The sequence below is a fragment of the Phocoena phocoena genome, chromosome 11, assembly GCF_963924675.1.
Source record: "Phocoena phocoena chromosome 11, mPhoPho1.1, whole genome shotgun sequence".
Taxonomy (NCBI): domain Eukaryota; kingdom Metazoa; phylum Chordata; class Mammalia; order Artiodactyla; family Phocoenidae; genus Phocoena; species Phocoena phocoena.
Genome location: NC_089229.1, coordinates 9450777 through 9465681, shown reverse-complemented (window position 1 = coordinate 9465681; position 14905 = coordinate 9450777). Strand labels below are relative to the sequence as shown.

Sequence of the window (14905 nt, the reverse complement as noted above, 5' to 3'; positions counted from 1 at the left end):
CATGACACTCCTGTGTTATAAACTTAGGACTTAATGTGAAGCAGAAATAAGTGAAAATACGCAACACTTACTGAGTGCTGACTGTCCACTACATTCTCACCCTCATGCCTGAACAGGAATGAGTGGCTCACTTAAACCTCCACCCGGCCCAGCAGTGAAGATCAATTCCTCACCTCTACTGCACAGGTGAGGAAACTGAGGGTCTCGGGGTCAGAGGTAACAAAGCAGAGGTGGTCTGAACCAGTTGGCACCTCTTAGCCCACGTGCTTGAACACTTTGCCTGGGATGATTAAAGAAAGTCTGAAATCAATAGCCAAGATTTTTTTAATATAAAGATTTATGCAATTTTACAAGAAATATCCTTATCTAGATACAATTTAAAAAAAGAAAAGCTTCCTTGTAAAGGAAGAAGTGGTTATACAGTTTCCTGTTAGGAAACTGTCACTTTTCAGAAAGGAAGTCAATTTGTCCTTGAATTTCACAGACAGAACTTTCCAAAATCTACAATCAAAATCACTCCATTGCAAAGTATAAGTGCACCACTAAAATGCTTTTTTTTTAAGTTTAATTACATATTCAATATAGAAATTCTTTTATTTATTTATTTATTTTTTGCAGTACGCGGGCCTCTCACTGTTGTGGCCTCTCCCGTTGCGGAGCGCAGGCTCCGGACGCGCAGGCTCAGCGGCCATGGCTCACGCGCCCAGCAGCTCCGCGGCATGTGGGATCCTCCCGGACCGGGGCACGAAACCGCGTCCCCTGCATCGGCAGGCGGACTCTCAACCACTGCGCCACCAGGGAAGCCCAGAAATTCTTTTATTGATAAGATTTAAATATGATACTATGTGAACACCAGGTGCTCACTCCCCAACTTGAGAAATAGACACAAAACAGCCCATCACCACTGTCCCCCCATCTCCCTCCAGCTATAAAATTCAGGAAAATCAATCATGCTTGACTTCTAGCTCAGAAGTAAGTCTAGCAACATTTCTTGTGTTTCTTCTGCCTGATTTTTCTTCTGCCCAATATATTTACAACAAAGATGATAGAGTATAGCTGTCAAAGTCATGGGCTGTGGGTACAGATTTCCTGGGTTCAACTCACGGCAACTCTTCCTCCTAGCTGTGTGACCTCAGCTGAGTGACTAACCCCCTCTGTGCCGCAGCACTAGGTGCAGGGTAGGAAAAGGATTAAGTGTATGAGTATAGGCACAGCCCTGAGAACTGGGCATGCCTCTGGCTCCCAGGTCATAAACTGTACTGCGCTTGAAACCATACTATACCCTCAAGTTGGAGTCCTGCTTTTCCTCTCATAGCATGTCATAAACATTTCCTCAAGTCTTAAAGATTCATCATAAATACATAACATTCAAATATAGAAACAAATGCATCAATATTCAAAAGGCCATATAATGTTCTATGTGTGGATATTTCCTGATTTATTTGATCCAAGCAACACCCCCAGTGGAGCACATTAAGGTAGTTTCCAAATTTTTGGTATTGTCAATAAAGCAGAGACACTGCGTTTTATAAGTTCTCTGGCATTTTGGACGGATGGTCCTAGAAAACTTCCTAAGAGCTGGACACTGAGCTTTTGGTACACTTTCCTATGAAAATCTTCTTGGAGTTCCTCTCCCAGCAGGTGGGTGTGAGAGGGGTCTGTGGGACCACCATCTCCTGGCTCCTCTGCATCTGGGGGTGTCCCTGGTCAGGTGAAGAACAGGAGTCAACCCACAGGCTGCGAGGAGCTCAGCCCCAAACCAGGTCCCAGCCCCTATTCTGGGACAAAATCCAAGTGTTACTGCAATTCCGTCACTCTGGATGAAGGCTAGACCTTAAACACCTGGTCTCAGCAGAGTCACTCAGTTACAGCCCCATGTTGGCTGACTGCTGTCCCCTAAAGGAGGAGGGGTTCAGGGGACACCTGTAGGGACAGAGGTGCCTGTGGGATGGTCAAGGAGAGAAACCCAGTGAACAGGAAGCCAGAGAGTCAGTGGGGGAGGCCACCATACAGAGGAGGTGATTACACTGAGGAGGACAGCCCTGGGTCTCAGGGGTGACCATGACCCCAACAATATACAGCAAAGGATGAGATGTGGTCACGTGGACCAGCCTAACTTCGGGGCAGAGCTGCCTGGAGGCCACCAGCAAAGGAACCAAAAGCTGCTGGGCTGGTCCCAGGTGGTTGGGGGCTCAGAGGGGAACAGGTGCCTGCAAGGACCCCAAGAGCATTCTGCACCTTCCTTTTCTCTCCCCACTCTGGCCCCAGATGCCGGATGCCTCCAGAGGTCTTCAACTTCCACCACGGAAACTGGTAACAGGCTGAAGAGCAGCACGAGACTTACCTCTGCTACCATCTGGAGTAACTGACCAGTGACACTCTGTCTTGCTGGATATCAATGTCCTTCACAGCCAGGTGTCAGCCAGGGACAGGCACAGACATGGCCGATGTGCAGGGAGAGGTGAAGCCAAATCTGGCCTCTGTACCCCAACACCAAATTAATTCTCAAAGACAGAGTTTTGGGTGAAGTAGAAAAGAATAGCTTTATTGCTTTGCCAGGCAAAGGGGGCCACAGTGGGCTGATGCCCTCACAACTGTGTGTCCCAACCCAGGGGAGTTTGGTGAGGAGTTTTATGGCAAAGGTTCAGGGTGGGGTTGCTAATAAGATTAGGGTGTGTGCAGGGTCTGTACCCCTTTAATCTGGTTTCAGGTAATCTTTTGATGAATTTCTCTGGTTCCTTTAATCTGGCCTCAGGTGGTCTTCCCTGGAATGAAGAATGCTACGTCTTCCATTTGTTGGGGCCTTTAGTACTGTAAAGAGCTCAGAGATATTATGTGTATCCCTTGATGTGGAACCAGGACCCTTCCCCAAGGCTACACTATTGTTTATTGGCTGTTCCTCCCTTGTCTCTGCATCCCTTCCCTTCCCTGATTAGCAACTGTTTGAACCTGCCGTTTGGAACTCAGGAAAGGTCAGGGAGGCTGAACAGAAAGACTCCCATGTCCAGGAGACCCACAGGGCCCTGCTCAGTTTCACTCCCCCCCTTTTCTTTGATACTCCTCAATCTTGAGGAGGACAGATGTTGGACAAGAAAAGGAAAAATTGTTTTGGATAGAGATGTTAATCATAAACTCGGCAGAGGAACTCGATTCTAGGGGGACTCAATTTTAATCCCCACTTCGCTTTTTCTCTTTCCCCAAATCTTTCAGGGGATGGGATGACAACCACTCTGGCTACTTCCTGCTGAAATGGAGCATAATCCTGTCTAAATTTGGGGGAATGGATACCGAATTAGAAATATATTTGAGTTCCAAGTCCTGGATCTGAGTCTTACATGACTGAGGTGTAATTTGTCTGCCATTTTGGTGCAACAGATGCAGTTAACGGTAGAAGGAAGTGACAACTGGAACTTCTGCAACAGCCACTTCGTTTTTACCTTGGATGTCTGAACAACAGTTCCTCCATTTTGACTTTCAAATGCATTCTCCTCCTTGATGGCTAAAGCAGATGTACAATGCATGTCTGAAAGGCCACAAAACAGGCTGCTTTGATGAGCAGAATTTAAGTTAAACCATGTATAAGCCAGTGACTTCCTCATACATCAATATGTGCAGAGGTTTTTTCTTTCATCTTATCCTGTCTTGATTGAAAGTCTTTCAGTAGAAGACACTGATGATCAAAACATCTGTCCCTCAATGCTGGGGTAATTCAGCTGTTTGCCCCTGGTGCAGATCATGTCCCTTGGTGCTAGGCCTCCTTTGTATTCGCCTAGTTAATCCATGTTGGGGAAAAATTGATCAGGTATTGTGAACAAGCTCAGAGGTATGTTAATGAAGAAATGCTTTATAGGCCGTACATTCGATCATTTATACCCAATTGTCACACAAGCATTGTATATACGCTTTTAGCAGTAGACCTAAAGCAAACGGTGATGTCATGAGTAATTACACTCTGATAACTTCACTAGGTAATTTTCCTTTCCTCCTAAACATCAGGGCAAAAGTGTGATTAACACAATAACTTTCATAAATACAGACTTCAATGAACAGAACTAGAATTTCATATCTGTTGAAACATAAGCCCGCCATCAGATTCTGCCTTCGTGGATTTCTCCTTTCTAGAAGTCGCCGAAATATCAAGATTCCTACACATGCCAGGAGACAGTCTCTCCCATTCACCTGACGAGGCTGCTCAGAACACAAGCATCTCCAATTTCTGGAGGGACCAGGCAGAGAGAAAAAAAATATATTTCCATTTTTCTGACAGAGGTGTAATTTATCCAATTGCTCTAAGTCATAAGTAGCTTGAGGGGAAGGACTTCTCTATGTCTGGAAAACACAGATCAAAACCAGTGATAATTTGCAGTCAATTAAGCCAACCATGCTCTTTTCCCCAGTGTACAATGGCTGCAAACAGTAGCCTCCTCGGTAGTTCTGCAGCCTGTTGCCTGTATGGGTTCCCCTAAGGGACCTTGGAGACAGCCCTTTCCAGTGGACATTCATGACCGGCATGCTGTGCTCAATCTAGGCTCCAGACAGGGATATGCACAGTCTTTGGAAAGCCCAAGGGCACAGTGGCCAGGGCCGCCATTGGCCAAGTCATAATATCCATCCTCCCCAAGCTGCAGAACACGGATCATGTGACTGAGGCCCTAGGCAGGGCCAAGTTCAAGTTCCCTGGCCGCCAGAAGACCCACATCTCCAAGGAGCGGGGATTTACTAACTTTAACGCGGATGAATTTGAAAACATGGTGGCAGAAAAGCAGCTCGTCCCGGATGGCTGTGGAGTCAAATATATCCCTAATCGTGGCTCCCTGGATAAATGATGGGCCCTGCACTCATGAGAGTCTTGGCACTGTCTCTTCCTTACTCATGCCCACCAACGAATCCTACTTTCCCGTCCAAAAAAAAAAGTAATAAAAAACCCATAAACATTATAACTGTATTCACCAGTTCACTCAGTGACCAATCCTTTTTCAACTTTTTATGAAGCCATCAGATTCTCCGTTAAGATTTTTCATTTCTTACCCAGTCCAGCAGTAGGATATGAAGTTTATGAGACCTGTACTTGTCAAAATGGTCCTTCACATAAATCTTCTTAAAGATGAAGCACTTTTGCAAAGGCATCAGAGTACAATAAAAAACTATCTATAAATGACAGAAAGACTTAAAAAGGGCATGGTTACACATCTGATTACAATGCAATCGATAAATAGCCCAAAGACTCCATTTCTACTCCCAGACAGAGGTCTCAGAGTGGCTCGCAATGAGCAGTTAGAATTTCCCCAGAGTGGCTCACCCCAAAATAATACACGAAAAAAACGCAAACAACAGATAAGCTACAGCTGCACAGACAGAAAATCAGAGCGGGTATAGTTTAAAAATTCCACTTCCATTCACAGACATAGGCTTCCAAACAGACTGGCTCAGTTTTTAAAAGAGAACAAACCCAGAATTGGCTCTCAGGGAGCCCAAAGTGGCTCAATTCCCACAAGGGACTGAACCCAGTGTGGCTAGCCCACGTGGAGTGGAGAGAAGTCCCAGCCTTCCCATTCCTGTGACAAAACAGTTCTAGCTGACGAATAGTATAATAATTTAGGCTACCATTCACTGGCCACCTTTCCTCACTTTCAAGAATGTACGTTGGCCAAACAGAATGACAATAGAATCGCGTTCTCCTCTTAGTCATAGGTTATCACTATAGGGTCGACCAAGCTGCCAAAATTTTCCCCAGGGAAAATTATCAGATGAAATCAAGGAAGTGCTTCCCATATCTGATCACAAAACACTCACGCAGGGACTGGAAACAAACCAGAACCTCCACCAGCAGATGGAAGACTGACACCAGAAACAAAACGAAAACAAATACAAAAAACAAAATTTGAAAACATCGGACAGCTCAAAGCTCAGAGTCCCACGAAGCCAGTGACCTTAGTCCAAGCAGTGCCTTACACGTGGGATTTCCAAAACGGAAAATCCCCAGATGGAAACGAAATGTTCCCCAGATGTAGGCGAAAGTTCTCCAGAGGGACAAAGTTGAAGGAGCCCCAGAGTGCACATCCAGGGGACTTACCCACATTCTGGCGGAGGTGTCTCGATGTCAGACACTATTTTTCTCCTCCCCCCAAATAACTCCTTGGTGTAGGAAATCCGAGCTGGTGCAGGCAGGAGGAAGAAGGGAGTGTCCTCAAGGCAAAAGTGACCTTGGCAGCTGCTAAGATGGTCCCTCTTTTGCTGCCCACTCCTGACTTGGAGGAGTGCTGACTGCTGGAATGGTGGAAGGGGTATGACCAGGGCTGGGCCTTTCCAGGCAAGGGTCCCAGGCGATCTGACCTCAAAAGGAATTCTGCAGCCCTCTTCTCTCTTGAAAGAGGATGACATGGAGAAAACCTCAGAGCATCCAATCAAGTCAGGGGACCCTCCTGGGGCTGTTCCCAAGTCGGCCCCACACTGGACACCAAATTTGAAGCTGAATCTGGCCTCTGTACCCTGACACCAAATTAATTCATGGAGACAGAATTTTGGGTGAAGTAGAAAAGAATAGCTTTATTGCTTTGCCAGGCAAAGGGGGCCACAGTGGGCTAATGCCCTCAAAACTGTGTGTCCCAACCCAGGAGGATTTTTATAGCAACGGTTCAAGGGTGGGGTTGCTGATAAGGATTAGGGTGTGTACAGGGCCTGTACCCCTTTAATCTGGTTTCAGGTAATCTTTTGATGAATTTCTCTGGTTCCTTTAATCTGGCCTCAGGTGGTCATCCCTGGAATGAAGAACGCTACATCTTCCATTTGTTGGAGGTCTTAGTTCTGTAAAGAGCTCAAAGATATTGTTATGTGTATCCCTTGATGTGGAACCAGGACACTTCCCCAAGGCTACACTATTGTTCTTGGCTGTTCCTTCCTTGTCTCTGCATCTGTTCTCTTTCCTGATTAGTGACTATTTGAACCTGCCCTTTGGAACACAGGGAAGGTCATGGAGGCTAAACAGAAAGGCTCATGCCCAGGATACCCACAGGGTCCTACTTGGTTTCAAAGGCGAAGCTCTGGGTGGGATTTTCTTGATTGTACACCTTTCCTCCCACTAAGTTTACCAAAGATGCTGGCAGTGTGGAGCTGGGTGGAGACAACAACAATGAAAACCTGGGTCCTGGGGTGCCTCTCAGAACACTCCACAATGCTTAGTGTGACCAAGACCAGCCCACAAGTTAGCCAGAGCGGGTTCCCACCGGCCCCTGGAGCAGAGCTGCCATCATGGCTACCTGCAGTACATCCTCCCCTTTCTGTCCTGCCTTGTCCCTGGGCATGGTTGCCTCCCAACAAGGCTTGCTTGCCCCACGTACAGTGAGCCAAAGGCTGAGATGCCAAGGTTTGCAGCAGAGAAGAGGTTTACTCAGGAGGCATCCAAGAGAGAACATGGGAGAAATGATGAGGGCTTGGGGTATTTATGAGATAAAGCTGAGGCATGGGGAGCATGGCGAAAGGTGACTGGAGATAAGAAGAAGGCGAGGTAACTGTCGTTCTGTGCAGATGCAGCTAAGCTACGGTGTCTTCATGGGGAGAGTGTCCAAAGATGGCAGCACCAGCTCCCACTGAGGGTGGAGTTTTTGACCCTCTGAAACAAAGCAGAACCCTGTGGGGCCCCTGGGCACGGGAGCCTTTCTGTTCAGCCTCCAGGACCTTCACTGAATTCCAAAGGGCAGGTTCAAACAGTTGCTAATCAGAGGAGGGAGGGGATACAGAGACAAGGGAGGAGCCGTCAAGAAACAATAGTGCAGCCTTGGGGCAGGGTCCTTGTTCGAGATTACCTGAGGCCAAATTGCAGGAGCGGGTCCTGCACATACCCTAATCTTGTCAGCAATCCCACCCTTGAACTATTGGTATAAAACTCCTCACCAGGGGCTTCCCTGGCGTACCACAGCTACTAAAGCCCACATGCCTAGAGCCCGTGCTCTGCAACAAGAAAAGCCACTGCAGTGAGAAGCCCACGCATGGTAACGAAGAGTAGACCCTGCTCAAGAGCAGCCCCTGCTCGATGCAACTAGAGAAAGCCCATGCACGGCAACGAAGACCCAATGCAAACAGAAAAACAAACAACAAAACTCCTCACCGATTCCTCCCGGGTTGGGACACATTTTCGAGGGCAGGAGCCTGGCAAAGCAATAAAGCTATTTTTTTCTACTTCACCCAAAATTCTGTCTCCGAGATTTGATTCAGCACCAGTGTACGGAGTCTGAGCTTTCGGCATCACCTCTGATGTCAAAAGGTCTCCCAGCAGACACTCACACATGCCCAATTGGAGGGTCAGTGGTCTTAACCAATCTTAACTGGCTTGAGCTCAAACTGGACACAGCTAACTCCAAGTTCCTAAAAAAACAACTTGGGCAAACACCTTACTGTTTAGACTATGTTAAGCTTAGAATACATGCAAGTTTTTGCAAAAACAATTAAAGCAAGCTCGATCAGTGAAGACAGTTTACAGTTTCTTATTTATTAATGGCTAACTGATGACTACCCCTGGTTCCACCCCAACTTGACTGCAGGTGTCAGGGCGACACCTGTACGTAGCTGCTGGGGCAAAAGTCCAGGCTGCTGTGTCTACAGGGAGGGGGTCTGTGGGATGGAGAGGGTGGGGGTCACTATGGATCCAGACTGGGATTGCCTTGAGGGCAGGACTGTGCCTGGCCCACCTTAGTATCCCAGGTTCCTGCCTGAAGTGTGTCCCCGCGTAGGTGCTCAGTGAGCTATCGTTGAACAGGTGAGGGAATCAATGAATGAACCAGCCTTCTCTTCCCTGTGGGAGAGAACAGGTTTCCAAAACACTGAGCCTGGTGGCCTTCCATCTGATAGGAATCTCACTGTGTGGAGACATGTTTCATATTCTCCTCGAACATTCTGGAGAAGCTGGAAGCAACGAGGCACTGCCGGGTCCCGTGGTACATTTCCTGGAGCCTTTGTTCTGAATGTGCTCAGACCCCAACTGCGTTCCTGATGAGCACAGCGACCATGGCCTGAGGACTCTGCAGCCCCAGCTCTACTACAGCGACGTCCCAGCAGATGGCAGGAGCTGGGACCCTGCGCAGGGCTGGGCCTCATAGGATCAGGGCGTCCAGGGTCAGCTGCCCGGTGGGGGTTGGTGGGAAGGCCCAGCCAGCCCTCAGGGGGAGCGTGGGGGAGGAGTCTGGGTTAGGACTGTAGGTGACACTGGGGACGAGATTCGGAGTCCACGTGGGAAGGACATTTGTTTTTTGGCTGCTCTGGGTCTTCGTTGCTGCGCGCGGGCTTTCCCTAGTTGCAGCAAGCCTGGGGCTACTCTTCGTCGCGGTGCGCGGGCTTCTTATTGCGGTGGCTTCTCTTGTTATGGAGCATGGGCTCTAGGCGCACGGGCTTCGTAGTTGTGGCACGCGGGCTCAGTAGTTGCGGTTCGCGGATTCTAGAGCGCAGGCTCAGTAGTTGTGGCGCACGGGCTTAGTTGCTCCGCGGCAGGTGGGATCTTCCTGGATCGGGGCTCGAACCCGTGTCCCCTGCATTGGTAAGCGGATTCTTTTTTTTTTGCGGTACGCGGGCCTCTCACTGTGGTGGCCTTTCCCGTTGCGGAGCACAGGCTCCAGACGCGCAGGCTCAGCGGCCATGGCTCACGGGCCCAGCCGCTCCGCGGCATGTGGAATCTTCCCGGAGCGGGGCACGAACCCATGTGCCCTGCATCGGCAGGCGGACTCTCAACCACTGCGCCACCAGGGAAGCCCAGTAGGCGGATTCTTAACCACTGCGCCACCAGGGAAGTCCCAGAAGGATCTCTGGGTAAGGGTGAGGCAATGGAGAGGGGTCTGTGTGGCGGGGGTTAGGGAGGGCCTCTGCTCGCCTCGTGGAAACTGACTGTCTCCTCTGCCATTGCAGTCTGTGGGATGCTGGGAAGACTTAGTGGACCCCCAGGGAAGGCCTTTGAGCCTGGCCCAGTCTGCACACAGATGCTTGAGGATGCCCAAGGTGAGCCGCCCTCCTCCCCGTTGGCCCCCCCCTCCTTACCAGTTTACCCATCACTGGACCTTCCGCCCTTTCTGGGGAGACCTTCCTTTCTGTAGCTTTTCCTTTCTCTGCGAAGCTCCTGCAGCCTCTCTGCTGTAGCCAAAACCCGGCCTCTGTACACCGGCGCCAAATTGAATCTCAGAGACAGAGTTTTAGGTGAAGTAGGAAAGAATAGCTTTATTGCTTTGCCAGGGTAATGCCTTCAAGTCTGTGTCCTCCTTTTGGAGGGGGAAGTGAGGAGTCTTACAGTATCAGCCTCAAGGAAGAGGGTTGTCGATTAGGAACAGGGTAGGTGCAGGGCCCGCCTTCTTCATCCACAGAACATTTCAAAACCATCAAGGTTGGCATCCGGTGGTCCCGTGACGGGCTCTGGTGGTCTCCGAGGTTATCATACTGTGACCTTCTCTCTGGAACGAAGAATGCTCGCAAAGGAAGGGAGTGTTAGGGAGTGTTTCAAAAGAGAAAAATAGCAGGTACACGATACGAATCTAACAAGAAAGGAATCATTTGTGAAAATCAATATGGAGTGAGGGAGTGAGTTAAAACGGAACACAACAGGATGGAAACTGTTTTAAACTAGTTTTTAGCTGGGACAATTCTGTCCTCCGTGTGCTCACTTCAGCTTCACTCCCTGCTTTGTCCCCTCTTCCCTGTCCCTCCCTCCCTCCCTCAGCCTCCCTGCCTCCATTCTCTCCTCTCTTGGGCCCCTTTTGCTTCTCTTCATCTGCCCAGCGTGTTTTATCTTCCTCCTCTCCCCCTCACTTTCCTCCTCTTCTCCCTCATGGCTGCTTCTTCCCTTCCAGGTTCCTCCCTAATTATTAGGCTTCATTTTTCTTTGTCTGTCTCAGACCCAGCATGAATCAAGGCCTTTAGTGTCTTCCACCCTCTGGGACTTTCTTCTCCAAGATGACCCGGCATGAGTCATCTCACATGACCATAGCCTGAAAAAGCCTTTCTTGGAAATGCCACCCTGGACCATGAGTCAAGTCCCTGGGTCAACGCAGAGGAGCAAATGTCCCCCTGTGTCTTGCTGTCCTTCCCCCTGCCTCCACAGAGTTTGGAGTCTGTTGTTCATCTTTGCTCTTTTAGAGCAGAAAGCCCGTGTTCAGCTGCTACTGGAGGGGCTGCCCCAGTCCTTTGGCACTCTGATAACCAGCCCAGCCCGTCTCAGTAAAGACAGCACATCTGTTGAGAGAGTGGCCTGAGACCCTGCTCTCAACACGGCTGCTCACTCCATCTCTGAGCCCATCTGGCCCTTAGTTCAGCTCCTCTGGTCACAGACTGTGTCCTTGCACTTTAGCTCGGGGCTTGGGGGGGGGCAGTCCTTAAAATAATGGTGGGGTATATTAGTTACCACAAAAATAAAAATTACTGGGACTCCATTCTTGTGTATTAAAAAATATTTTATACAGATGAACCAAATTATAGGCTTCTAGTAAAACACTCAAGCAACTTATAATCAAGAGAATTAGAAAGAAAATCTCCTCTTCTTCCATTCCCTGTGTTCATCCTACCCAGCCCTCTCCAGACAAGTTGTCTGGTACGGTTGTCCAGTGTACCTGTCCAGACCTTTCTCCATGAACTAAGGACAAATGTGCATGCAAACACATCTGCAGTGGGATTATAAGGAAGTTTCTAATTAAGGTGTGAAGCACAGACAGCTAAATTCACAATTTCCAAAAATGAATGTCCCAGGTAGATTATAAAACAGAAAAGTCCAGCCCCTGGGGACCCACTTTCTGCCCCATCTCACTCCCTCTCCCTGTCTCCCCCAGGATAAACACTGTCATGATTTCTAACACAATAGGTTGGTTCGTCTTTTTTCTGTGCTTTGTATAAACGCACTCACAACCCCCAGAACCTTTGGAGTCTGCCTTCTGTCACTCAATTATGTTTGAGGTTCATCCATTCTGCTTCTTATCATCAGTTCTCATTGCTGTATAGAATCCCACTGCATTCTTCATCAGCTGTGTTGTTGATGGGCATTGGCTAGGGGCACAGTGACCATGGCTGAGCTCAGGAGGCCATGAGGGGTATGAGGGGAATGGAGACCGCCTGAGCCCTGCTTCATCAGAACTGTGTTCTTTCCCCCAGAACATTGCCCACGAGTCCATTCAAAGAATCTCGTCAATGTTTCCCAATCCGACGTGGGAAGGAGCTCTTGTATTGGTCCTAATTTGTATTTCCCTGATTCCTAGTGTTACCAAACCAAACTTGGGTTCACTGGCCCACGCACAGGAAGGCCAGTCTACCGACACCAGGTTGTGGTGAAGGAAAGTGCAGCGTTTATTGCAGGCGGCAAACAGAGAGTCCAGGCAGCTAGTGCTCAAAAGACCCCCCCCCCCAACTCCCCAATGACTTTCAAGGAAAATTTTTTTGAAGACCAGGTGAGGGAGGGGAGTGGTGCAGTGTGTGATCAGCTCGTGGACATTCTTCTGATTGGTGGGTGGTGAGGTAATTGGGAGTCAACACCCTCAACCTTCTGGTTCCAAACGGTCTGGGGTCTACGTGCTTGTGGTCAGCATGAAATTAACGTCTTTCACGGGTGGGGGTTTCAGTATCTGCAAAAACAGCTCAAAGGATATGGTTCAGAATATTATCTAGAGCCCTTGAGGAAGAACTAAAGGTCCTTGACTTTGTTTAATGGCTAAACTGTTATATTACTTGTTCTTGCTTGACTGTTTTCCTTTGTTTCTGCATTTTCTCACTTCTCTGATTAAATTTATTCTTTGGAACTCAGGAAAGGCCTAGGAGGCTAAAGTTTTTCTACAGATGAGAAAGAGGCAAGTGGAGGACATGGCTGGTGTGTGTGTAGGGGGATGGTCCTTTTCAGTACACTAGGGACAAGATGAAAACAGTATGTTTGCTTTAAACTCTTTTTTAAGTGAAATCTTATCACCTCCCACTCCCCTTCTTCCTGTAAAAGTTGACTCGACCAACCTGCTACTGGCTTTTCCACTACAGATGAAGTTCCATGGACTTGTTCCAAAAAAATGTGCTCATCTTGATAAATACATAATAATATAAGACAGAGGTGAAAACATCCCTCCCCCCACAGCAGTTGTGAGAGAGAGACCTTGCCGTGTCATAGAAGTAGTTCAAAGAACTAGTTCAACAAATCTGAACATAAGATTGAATCTTCCATTCAGAGCGTCAGCCTTGTTTTCTGTGCTGTTGGACTCTTGTGTGAACGTTGCTAGCTACTACCAAGTAGCATAGCGTAATGGTGGGAGTAGGGGCTCTGGAGCCAGCTGCGTGGGTTCCAATCCCCTCTCCACCACCTGCTGGATTATGACACTTGGCAAGTTACTTAGCCCCTCTGTGCTTCAGTCCTATAGTGTAAAATGGAGACAGTAGTAGAACTTCCTCATAGGTGGTTGTGAGGCTCAAGTGAGTTTGTTTATATTTATATCTACGTGTATTATGAAGAGTGCCTGACCCATAATAAGCAGTATAGAAGTGTTTGCTGATCTATTACTAGAAATCTGTCTCTGAAAACAGAGCATTAAACATCATCTCGGAAAAGGTGTGTAAGACCCATACACTGAAAACACCACTAAGAGAAGGTAAAGAAGACCTAAATACATAGAGAGATGTACCATGTTCGTGGATCGGAGGGCTCACTAATGTTAAAACGTCAGTCCTATAGATTCCATGCCATCCCAACCACAGTCTCAGGATCCCGCCCCCTTGTGGTAGCTTTGTAATGTGTGAGCTTGGCCAGGCCGAACGACGTTTTCCAGAGTTCCCTTCCCAGTAGTTTTGGGCCAGGCCCCCGGCACCTTTTCTAGGTGCTCAAGTGTTGCTGGTGTGCTGTCCCAACTGACCACCCTGCTGTGAAGCAGCAGCTGGGCCTGCAGCTTCCAGGAGCTTCCGCACATCCCCCTCCGGCATCATACTGCATCTTTAGCTCCCAGAGGAAGGGCCTCAGCAGGACACCCAGACCACTAAAGTCAGAGGCAAGAATGATTGTATGGGTTTCTGTCTACCCTCGTGTGCTCCACAGCCTGTCCTGAGGGTTCCAGCTTATTCTTACTCTCCCACACTTTACATCCATCTTCCTTCCCAAATACTTTCTTGCAGACTTCAGCATCAGACATAAGACAACCCTGACGGAGACTGCTTCACTAGCCCCCACCACTGCAGAAAGTCAGAGTTCTGTAAGAAACCCTTATATGCACCGTGTGATCCAGTAATCCTACCTCTGGATATATATCAGAAGGAAATGAAATCAGTATGTCAGAGAGAGAGATTGCTTTGTGATACGTCCCATGTTCAGTGCACCGTTATTCACAATGGCCAAGATATGGAAACAACCAAAGTGCTCATCAATGGATGAGGGGAATAAGAAGATATTGTGTGTATATATATATATATATATATATATATATATATATATATATTAACACACAATGAAATATGATTCAGCCATAAAAAAGAAGAAAATCCTGCTGTTTGTGACAATGTGGGTGTAGCTGGATGCCATTATGCTACATGAAATAAGCCCGACAGGACTTCCCTGGTGGCGCAGTGGTTAAGAATCCACCTGCCAATGCAGGGGACACGGGTTCAAGCCCTGGTCCAGGAAGATCCCACATGCCGCGGAGCAACTAAGCCCGTGCGCCACAACTACTGAGCCTGTGCTCTAGAGCCCGTGAGCCACAACTAATGAGCCCACGTGCTACAACTACTGAAGCCCACGTACCTAAAGCCCCGTGCTCCACAACAAGAGAAGCCACCGCAGTGAGAAGCCCATGCACCACAACAAAGAGTAGTCCCCGCTCGCCACGACTAAAGAAAGCCCACGCACAGCAATGAAGACCCAACACAGCCCAAAATAAATAAATTGATTAATTAAATAAAATTTTTTTAAAAAGGGGGCTTC

The 14905-nt window shown here is 48.2% G+C and overlaps 1 pseudogene; it reads left to right on the top strand.

The window, feature by feature from the left end:
• Nucleotides 1-4360: 4360 nt before the first annotated feature.
• LOC136131636 (small nucleolar RNA SNORA70) lies at nt 4361-4484 on the top strand (annotated as a pseudogene).
• Nucleotides 4485-14905: the final 10421 nt, after the last annotated feature.